Source organism: Motacilla alba, chromosome 1A (genome assembly GCF_015832195.1).
Source record: "Motacilla alba alba isolate MOTALB_02 chromosome 1A, Motacilla_alba_V1.0_pri, whole genome shotgun sequence".
Taxonomy (NCBI): Eukaryota; Metazoa; Chordata; class Aves; order Passeriformes; family Motacillidae; genus Motacilla; species Motacilla alba.
Window position 1 is genome coordinate 65,154,322 of NC_052031.1, and position 10,236 is coordinate 65,164,557.

The window sequence follows — 10,236 nt, forward strand, 5'->3', positions numbered from 1 at the left end:
AGAAGGAGAAATGATAATGTTTGAAAACACTATTTTCCAAGTTTATGCTCTTCCTGGTTGCTGGAAGAGCTACCCTGAATCCTCCTTGTTCTTCACACTTTGCTCACTAATGCTGCTGCCTTTGTCTCCACAGTCCCCAGCTCCCTGGCACATCTCCTGCTGTAAAACAGAGCCCACCAGCAGAAACTTGTGATAAGCCTCAGCGTGGGTCCAATCCTGCAGTTAATACAGACAGACAAAAACTATACTGAACTGGGACAAATCTGTAAATTTAACTCCCCATCTTTTGTATTATCTAACAGAATGTCAGAAGACCATAACACAGTCTGAAAGGGGGTAAGACAATGTGGTTTCCTGAGACTGGGAGGGATTGGAGCCAGTGACCCAGGAGGTCTCATCCCTTCCCATGCTCTTCTTTTCTTTCTATGCTCCCTTCTTGCTGCTACACATCTAAATTTAGGCTGTAAACTAATTTTAACTGTAAGGGGCATGGGGTTGACTCTTTTGAGCGTCTGACACATTTTAAGAGCAGGGTAACTAAAACACAAATGCTTATGTAAATCCATCTTTGATTTTGTAATCAATTTAGCTCAGTAATTTGTTGCAGGGATTGGCTGAAGTAACATGCCAGAATTTTTACAGCCTCTCTGCCATAAAACTGACAAGCGTAGGTTTTCTGGTTTTGTTTTTACTTCCTTTCAAGTGTAATAACTTCCCTTTTCATAAAATGCCAACATATTCTTTTAAAACTGTCAGGCTGCCATCAACCTGGTCATGATCCAGTGCCAGGCCATAGCCAGACAAGAAGAGTTACAAGGTAATCTTTTCTCTGCCAAACAATACAAAGATATTGGCACCTTTTCTCACTGCTGCAAATCAGCTCAAAGGGCCACAGAAATCAGAAACTCAAGAAGGACTCCTTCCGCTTTTTGGGGTTTGCCTTGCAAGGAAAGTGGTGTTCTGCAAGGAATCTAATGTTTCATTAATAGCATGCTGGCTTCTTCCCTTTCTCCAAGACTTTTCCTCCACAGAAGTCCTGGATATAATTTTAATGAAATTGAGGATACCCTCCCCCTCTCCAAGTTATACACTGGATTCCTGAAGACTGGTTTCAAGGAAACGCTGCTCCCGAGATGAAATACAAAGCAGCTGCACAACTTTGGCAGGGGAGACTGCATAAATGCCACCAAAAAGTGAATCACTACCTCAGCCTAACTGGAAGTCTATCAATATTCCTGCTCAGGAAGGTCATGCAGCAGTGGAGACCATCCCTAACATGCAGAAAAAATAGTACAAAAGGCCACAGAACCAGAGGACAAGACCCCATTTTTTTCACGTAGCTGACATGGAAATTGAGATTTTTCAAAGCTTCTCAGCCAGTAAATTAATACTTCAGCATGGCCAGAGTTTTAAAAGAGATCTATAAAGCAGTGTATTTGCACATAACTTCAGGACGGCACCTACATTCTTTGCTGCTATAATCCCTCCAAATTTGCTTTTAAATCATTTGAGATGTATGTGGATGGTACCAAACTTCCACCTCCTTCCTCCATCTCTCACTTGGGTATTCAAAGGAGGGCAAGCCAGCTCTTAATTTAATAGCTCTGGAAGGACATCAAGAGTTGTGATGAAAACAAGTGTCTCCACGCAGGGCTTGCTGGGATAAATGCAGAACCATCAGGTGTGCACAGGCAGGGACCAGGTAGGGATTGTAAGAAGATCCAGTTAGTCCTTCTGGGAGAATATGCTCTTCTAAAATAATATTTTTAATTGTATGACCATAAAGTATACAGTCAACCTAGAGACATCAGTGCATCAATCCTTCCTCATACCAATCTGTTGTGCAACACAGTACTGATGCTTTGCCAAGCTGAGAAAAGTTCACCTGGACACCTGGAGTCAAGCTGGTTTCCATTTTGCCTAACATGGCACCATTGGGAAAGAAATTCCAGGAGTCAAACCCTGCTTTCAACTCAATGTGGACAACTCCCTGTTTCCCACAAGGCAGAACAACGCTAAGCTAAAGACAGGATTTGCATCCACAGTAGAAAAATAGTTTAAAACGCCAAGAGATATCAAAAACTGAGACATCCACACACTCTGGCAGGCAATGGTTGCAGCAGTAGAAGTATAAATATTAATTTCTTTCCCAACAGCAAGCATGTAGGGATATATTATCAGGTATTTGCTGATAACGGTGTGTTATGGAGCGATAATGGTACAGAGGAAAGGTGAATTTTTTTTTCTGAATGACTGCTCAGAGTAGAAAGCATTGAATTAACTAATCGATTAATAGCATTTATTGCTATAATTACTCGATATTACAACAAATACCCACATATGGTACTTGCAATAAGGCCCATACAATTACAGTACCCATCACACACATCCTTTTTGAAAGCTGGGACTATCACTGGAATTTAGTCAGCTTTGGGCTCTATACAAACTATTTAGCAACACAAAATAGCCATTTATCAGAGAATTCCAGCAAGGTATTATCTTTGGGGAACCTGAATAAGACTTTCCAGCAGCAGGTTACAGGTCCCTAGAGTGGTAAGGGCACATAAATCCAGCATTCCCAATTCCAGTGTTTGCACCTTTTGATCCAATGCAACGTATTATTGGAAAGGTAACGTTTGCAGTCATGTTGGAAATCCCAACCCCCCATGCATGCAATATTGGAGAGAAGGTAGCTGAATATCAAACACACCGAATATTGAGGTATGAAGTTTGAGACAGGCACACAGAAGATGATAGGAAATCTTTCACAAGACTTCAGCTCGTTACGGAAGCATGAAAAGAACGATTAAAGAAAATAAAAAAAGAAAGGTGACACAGCTCACGGAAAGCTTGGAGTGATTTAGGAGTTTGTCTAGTTCTGCTTAGGAAGCCAAATGAACCACCCACCAAAGGAAAATGATAACCAGTGAGGAAAGGAAATCAGATGAATACACAATTTACACACCATCTAGATAAGAAATATTTACCTTCAGATAACTTTAAATTCAACTACTGAAATCAAGCATTTCCAGTCTCCAAAACTCTTGTGACTTAGACCAACATCTTTATAGCTCTAATCCATGTACTTGGAGATGAAAAAAAAAAAACCAAAAAAAAAAGAAAAAGAAAATTAAACAGAGCTTGAGGTACCTACACTTCAACTTGATCTGTTACTGGATACACAGCAAGATAAGGTACAGTCAACAAGGAAGTCCTCAGGCAATCTTCTGCCTATAGAACACCCCAAAGTAGTCCACTTTTTCTTGCTCAGTATATTTCATTTGAAATGTTTAACTAGAAAATGGGATTAGATCAAAAACAGGTTTACAAGGAGAGCTGCACTTCAGCTGCACTCCAAAGCTCAGTGCAAAATATTAGACACGCAAGCCATGATGATGGAGAAACAAAGTGTCCACTCTTAAATTTATATTGCACAATTAGCAACAAATCTACTCAGAAATGTATTTTAAATATATTTTGGTGGTTAAGCAGCACTTTCCTATGTGATTACATAATGTTATTCTTTATTTCAAATCCAACTTCATCCAAGAGTTGCTTTTGACTTAAAGTGGAGTCTGGTAGTATAAAAGTATATTAGAACTGATGTGAAGTTGAATTTTATATGTGCTTCAAGGCATCTTGAAAAAAGTGGTAAAGGTTGTCTTGGTGGTATTGGAACCCAGTTTCTTTGCTCATACAGGAAAAGCCTTTCAAGGTTTCACTCAAGAGAACCATTTAGGTTGGAAAAAGCCTTTATGACCCTTGAGTCCAACCACTTCTCCCAGTCTTTCTCTTATCCTTCCTCTTGTTTCCTGGAAAGCAACACCATAATACTTGTGGGTGAATCATGTAAATCAAATGAAAATGCATCCTCTGGATCTCAGTGGGTCAGGAATCAGCGCCAGAATCATTCTCCTCTCAATCTCCACAGCATGGCCCATCATAATGCCACAACTCAGGAGAACAAGCCTGCAACAACCACATGTTGCACACGGTGCAACAGCCTCGAGATTTTTGGACAAAGATGTGGACAGGTGTGAGGCACAGGGGAGAGGCTGCAGGTGTGTCCTACCCATGAGCTGGACACCCTTTTCTAGGAGAAAACTCATGTAAAGGGAGCCTTGGTTTGATTCCAAAGCTCCAGTAACATACCAAGTCAATAACTAAGCTAAAAGACTAATCTCATAAAAGACCAACCTAACTCCTCTCTTAAGGAAAGGACTCACTCATCTTAGGAAAAGACATGTGCTGTTGGATGTATAGAGAGTGAGTATTGCTATGGGCAAGGGTCTAGGTGCTGTGTGAGGCTCTTGCCTCAGAGGACTCCCAAATAAAGAGGTCAAGAGAGAAGATACACATTCAGGCAGACAGTCAAAAGACAAAAGAGCAGCTTTGTAAAAGCACCTGCAATAGGCTGTAGACAAAACTGTATTTGTAGGCACTCTTGAAGTACAGGTGCAAGGAAGATTTGGAAGGAAAAGAACGTAACGTGATTTTGTGTAACTATAGAAGAATCCTCTAATTCATGAACAGCAGCAGAAGGGCAGCTTGATTTATTCAGCATATGGCAGTGCATAATTCTCAAGCAAAAAATACTAAAACAGATCATGAAATGTCACCAACCTTGAGCACAAGATGATATTTTTAAATTATCTATATTTGTTTTGATATTTCTGTATTTACTATTCATCCACTCTTTTACATTAACATTGAACCAATCTGACTTTATTTTAGCAGGCAGCACTTTATTAACACTCGAAAACTTCAAGTTTCCTCAAAAATGCCTTCAACATGCAATTTGGATGACAGCCAGGGGTGAAAATCCACCTCTAACAGAAAAGTACTGAGAAATGGAATGAACTTTGGAATGGAGAAAATGTTAAGTTCAGTCATTATGAAAATACAGCAAACATGAAGAGTAGCTGCTGTGCCACAGGGAAAAGCCTTACACAGGCTGATTGCCTAATCCACATTTTTTTCATGGACTCCTAATGATAACATACTGGTGAGGAGAGCAGTGCCAGTGCTGAGAGTTACATTCACACACCAGCTGAAACTTTAACATATTTGCCTTAAAGAAGAAACAGCCCCGTGGTAATCTCATAGTCTACCTCAATCCCCCCACCCCATATACCCCACAGGTAGCAGAGGATCACTTCCTGCAACACAAATAGGAGTGGGAAAAGACCAAACACACATTGAAACATTTAGCATCTTTTTAAAAATGCGCATCCCTTTCCCCCTCGATGCTGGACCCACATGGCTGAGCTCACAGCACTGCTGCAGGGGCTCTCTCCACTTCAGCTCCAAGGGTAGCTGCAAACATTCAAAACCATGTTTTGCCCTGGGCTATTTGCTTCAAAGAGTAATTAAAAAAAAAACTTTAAAAAAAAATAGAAAAACCAAAACAGGGCACAGCATCAACACTCTCCTTTTCCCTCCAGTGGCTGAGCAGGACCAAGGATTAGCTTTTTTGCAGAAATCCTCTAGAGGAGGAATAATGAAATTTTGCTCTTCACAGGGGTTTAAAACATGGCCAGATTTTAGCAATTGTACCAACAGGAGAGGGAAAGTGTTCGCACAACTGCGTGCCTTCCTTGCATTCTTCCCCAGCATTCATGGGACAGAAAAAAAAAAACCAAAGAAAAATAACTTCCCTGCCTTACCTGATCATTATTAATTACAGAGTTAATCAAACTGGAAAGGCCACACAACTCTATTTAATTAGAAACTTGGAAAGAAATCACTCTTTTTTTTTCACTGTTGCTTTTCCATTGCTTTTAGGCAGGGAACAGTAATCAGAAAATATCATTTTCTGACTGCATGGACAGGCAAAAGCCAGAAGTGACTTATTTAACATGGGAGGAATAAAGGTGAGATTTCTGGTGAATGGCAGGAAAAACTAAACACCTGTCATATTAACTAGAAAGAAACCTGCTAACTGGAACTCTACTGAGCAGAGTAGCATGACCCCACTTACACAAAGCTTGAATTACAGGACATTTGTTGTACGAAGCAGAAAAACCCCAGAGAAGCCAAGCCAGGGGTCAGGCTGGGCAGTCAGGCAGGGCAGTATGTCACAGCTCTCTCCCCAAGCTTTGCACCTTTCCCTGCTGCCAAGGAAACATGTGTGATTTGCCTGGCCAGTCTCCTTTTCCTCCTTGGCCACGAGACCAGGAGGAAGGATTGTCCTGCTGCTCATCCCATAGGAAGTCACAGGCAGGGGAAAGGGTAGCCCTGCTGGTGGGAAGAAACTGTAACACACAGAAAGAGTCAGTGGACAGTGACAGAGGGATGTGAGGCATGTCCTTGCCCCTTTTCTGTCCTTCACCTGCAAGAAAAGGAAATGACAGAAATGTTGTTATCATTTGTGCAAGGTGAAAAATTCTTTCTTACCATTCTAAGTCGCTAAAGGATCACCTAGAGAAAGCTTCCCAGTCACCAGTTCTCAGGTCCTTGCAAGAAGCAGCTGGGGAATTTATTACCTCAAGAACACCCAGGACAGTTCAGGGCTCCTCAAGACAGGAAAGACCTGGAGCTCCTGCAGCAGGTCCAGTGGAGGATGACATGATCAGGGGACTGGAACACCTCCCTGATGAGGAAAGGCTGAGGGAGCTGGGGCAGGTCCAGTGGAGGGGGACATGATCAGGGGACTGGAACACCTCCCTGATGAGGAAAGGCTGAGGGAGCTGGGGCTGCTCAGCCTCAAGAGGAGACACAGCCGAGAGGGGACTGCCTTCCCAAGGACTGGGGGTGATCCACCAGAGAACTCAGGTAGCACAGAGGATGGAAAGGCCAGGCACTGCTTCCCACAAACAAACTGCACATGCTGTAACTTAACTAATCTTCTTACAAATGAACTGAAAATTGTTTTTAAGGCCTAGCTAGTCTTAGGAAGCAATGGCATATATAAGCTACAGCCTTAGTGTAGACTACTTGCTTTCCAATTTATTTGGGTACCGTTATCAACAGTGGATGCATACAACTGAATGATAGAACAGCTATAATTGAGGGGAAAATTTGGCCTGGTCTCAAAGATTGAGCAAAAATTATAGTTACATCCATATTAAGTAGAAAACCCCAGCCATTAGTTTCCTAACTTAAGTCTCTTGCTGAAAACACACTTTAAAATCTGATACTAAACAGCCCAGCCATAGTCCTGATACAAAATACAGTACTACAGATGACACACTAGGAAAAATAAAACAAAATTAACATACCAGTGTTTGTGGCTGGACCACTGTACCATTACTGGCATTTTGCTTATGTAGTGATTCCATTGGTGTTTTGCATTACATGGCAAAAACATAGGTTCCCCTTCTAAGAAAAGAATTGCTTAATGTGCCAAATGGTACATCTGGAGAGAAGTACTGCCAGCCTGCAACGATAACAACAACAACAGATTAATCCGATGCTTGCTGGCCAGGTTTCTAAATTATGATATTCCTATTAAGAATCATATATTGGTGTATTACTTTAAGCTTTCAGGCTAGAAAGCATCCTTAATCCATTATTTGATGGCTTTTTTATTTTTTTTTTTGCAAATCCAGCAGCTGCAGAGGAGGTGGCTGTGGCTTTGGGGAGATACCATGTACTATTAGTGCTTTGCTTTAGCTTTCTAATTAAATGATTCTGTGACCTTTCAGTGTCAGAGACACTATCAGGCACAAAAATAGTTTGATCTTCAAATGAGTAACTTAAAATGAAGCCATCTGCCTGAGAGTGTGGATTAAGTGTCATGTGATATTTAAGGTTCAGCACACGTATAAGGGAAAATGGAAAAAGAAAGGATCTACTAGATCACACATGATCCATTATAATATGTATTTCCAAAGCCTGTTCCACTACCTGCCATATAAAGTCTAGCAGGCCCTTACAAACAAGCAGTGACTTTGCTACTTCTTTGGGAGGTTCCTGCACAAATCAAGCCTCTCCTGGAATGGGATTCCTGCAGGAGAGGACTCAGTGCCCCTTGTCTAACTTGTTGCAGGGCTCTGTGTGGCTGAAAGTCTACAGAATCAACATGAAAGCCTACAAAATCAACATGCAAACCTGCAGTGCACCACCTCAGCTGGAGCCTAAAATTTAAATTATGCCTCCTTTTTAACAATATTTTTCCCCTGACAATTTCACTGAAAGAAAGGACATCCCAAGCATTTTAGATTTCAAGACTTCTAGTTCACACAGAACGATACAAACCACAGCCAGATACGCTGATTTAACCCCAATAACACAAAACACAGCCTCTGCCAGGAGAAGGAACACAGCAGATGTTGTTGAAGATGCTACTGCAGTAAAGAACACGACTAATTCAGGGTAGATTAGAGACATCACCAGCCTCATCTGTCCCAGCAGATGAGGCAGGGACATGGAGGTGCCTCAGAGCAAGGCTCTGCTTTGTGACATCTGCACCAAACCATCAAAGAGCACAACCAGGCAGAGATGCAGCTCTTTCAGAAGCTGGAGGAGGTCTCTGGTTTAGAGGTTTGTGACAGTCCCTGCATTACAAAAGGCCATCCAAAGAATACTGGTGATTTTTTTTTCCCCACTAAAGGGGAAAGGTTTTCCAGCTGAATACTTCCCTGATTTGGAGGCTCCAGGCATGCTTTTGGGAGCTTACGGAAAGCGGCCCATCCTACAGATCTTGGAGCAAAAGTTGCTCAAAACATTGTTCTGGAGTTGCTCACAACCCATCCGAAACAGTCTGTGGATCGTTTTAAATACTCAGTGGGTAAAAAAAAAAAGGTGTTTTGAGATAGCTGAAACAAGGTGCTTAACAGGGCAGTCGAAATGTTTCAGGGATGACACATCAGCGCATGTGGCAACGTAGATACAACACAGGTGAAATATTTGAAATTCTGTAAAAAACCCGTGGGTTATTATTACACTCTGCTTAGGGCTGGAGGGGTGAGAAAAAGATGTGGCTTTCAGGGTTCCATCCCTCAGAAGCTGCCTTTGTGCTGTAAAACTTCTCGTCAGCTAGACCAAAGACACTGCAGTGTGGGACTGGGGGAACTGCTGGTTTTGAACAGCACATGGATGGCCCAAGGTTGCCAAAATCCCTGCCTGCTTGGGTGTATGGCACAGTGCTGTAGAGGTCTACTGGGGAGTTACACTATCCAGACTCCAATTAGGTCATTACCACCTTGCATAGTATCAATGAATACTGAAAAACACAATTAAACCCAAAATGAACTTCTCAAAAGTTGCCATTCGTCCTCTCCCAAACTGGACAAATTGCCAATTGTCACAGAAAGCTTCCGTTATGTGAAAAATGTAAATAGCTTTGACATTTACCAGTGCTTCCTAGAACTGAAAGCACCTCCTCAGAAACTGACCATGCACTTTCAAAGACAGACTTGAAGGCTGCATTGCTTGGCAAACAAACTCACCTGTCCTCCAAACATATTGGCATTTTTCCTCTCACACAGCAGTTCCTTTATTTTCCCAAAGATCCAGAATTTTTCCATTCCAGCAGGTATTTTTCAGGACTGCTCTTTAGTTCCTTCCTGAAGAAACATGCTTAAAAATTGATCTTATCTAGGTTATTTCCTTGTCTGACACGGAATATTAATGGAAGTTTGAACAATTAATTCAGAGCAGCATGCCTGACACCAAGGGGATGAGGAGTGCCTACAGTGAGACCCAAGGTATGGAACTTTCCAAAGGCTTTGGAAGGCTGCTCTCTACAAAGTCTTTCTTATATTATTTGTTTACTTTCAATGCCCAGACTTGTGCTTCATTTTATTGAACAACCAGCCCTGAGATCTTCCTAGTGGCATTTAACATGTGTCTCTTATTTTAGTGTCAGACATCAAATCTACAAGTCTAGCTTGCACAACGTGCATCATTAATTTCTGCCTAACTTACTTTTATGCAATGAAAACACTGTTTTTTCCTGAAAAATGTAATGTAAATAAAATGTAATAGCAAAAGAACAAAGTTCACAGTGAAAATGGTGTGGCATGGCTTTATCCTATGATAACACAACAGTTCTTTAATATTTAACTTTGATAATAACAGCTGAATTAGATACATGCTTCCAGAGACACAAACTGTTCCAAGCCTGGCTGCTTCACAGATGCTGGATGCAGAGATTGACTGCCTGAAAGTAACACTGGAGGTCTGTGGCAAAGTCAAAAACTGATCCAAGAGTTCCCAATTCCTCTCCATTCCTCTCCTCTTCCTATCCCTGTGCACCACAGGGATATTGTGCCTTTTGACTAGTGCCATTAT

At 41.6% G+C, this 10,236-nt stretch overlaps 1 long non-coding RNA gene across 1 annotated transcript; it reads right to left on the reverse strand.

The window, feature by feature from the left end:
• Positions 1-5,793: 5,793 nt before the first annotated feature.
• On the reverse strand, positions 5,794-9,580 carry LOC119707811. The gene is made up of 3 exons (XR_005258890.1): positions 9,393-9,580; positions 7,221-7,378; positions 5,794-6,331 (listed from the first exon to the last, which is right to left on the reverse strand). It is a non-coding gene; the product is annotated as an uncharacterized LOC119707811 (long non-coding RNA).
• Positions 9,581-10,236: the final 656 nt, after the last annotated feature.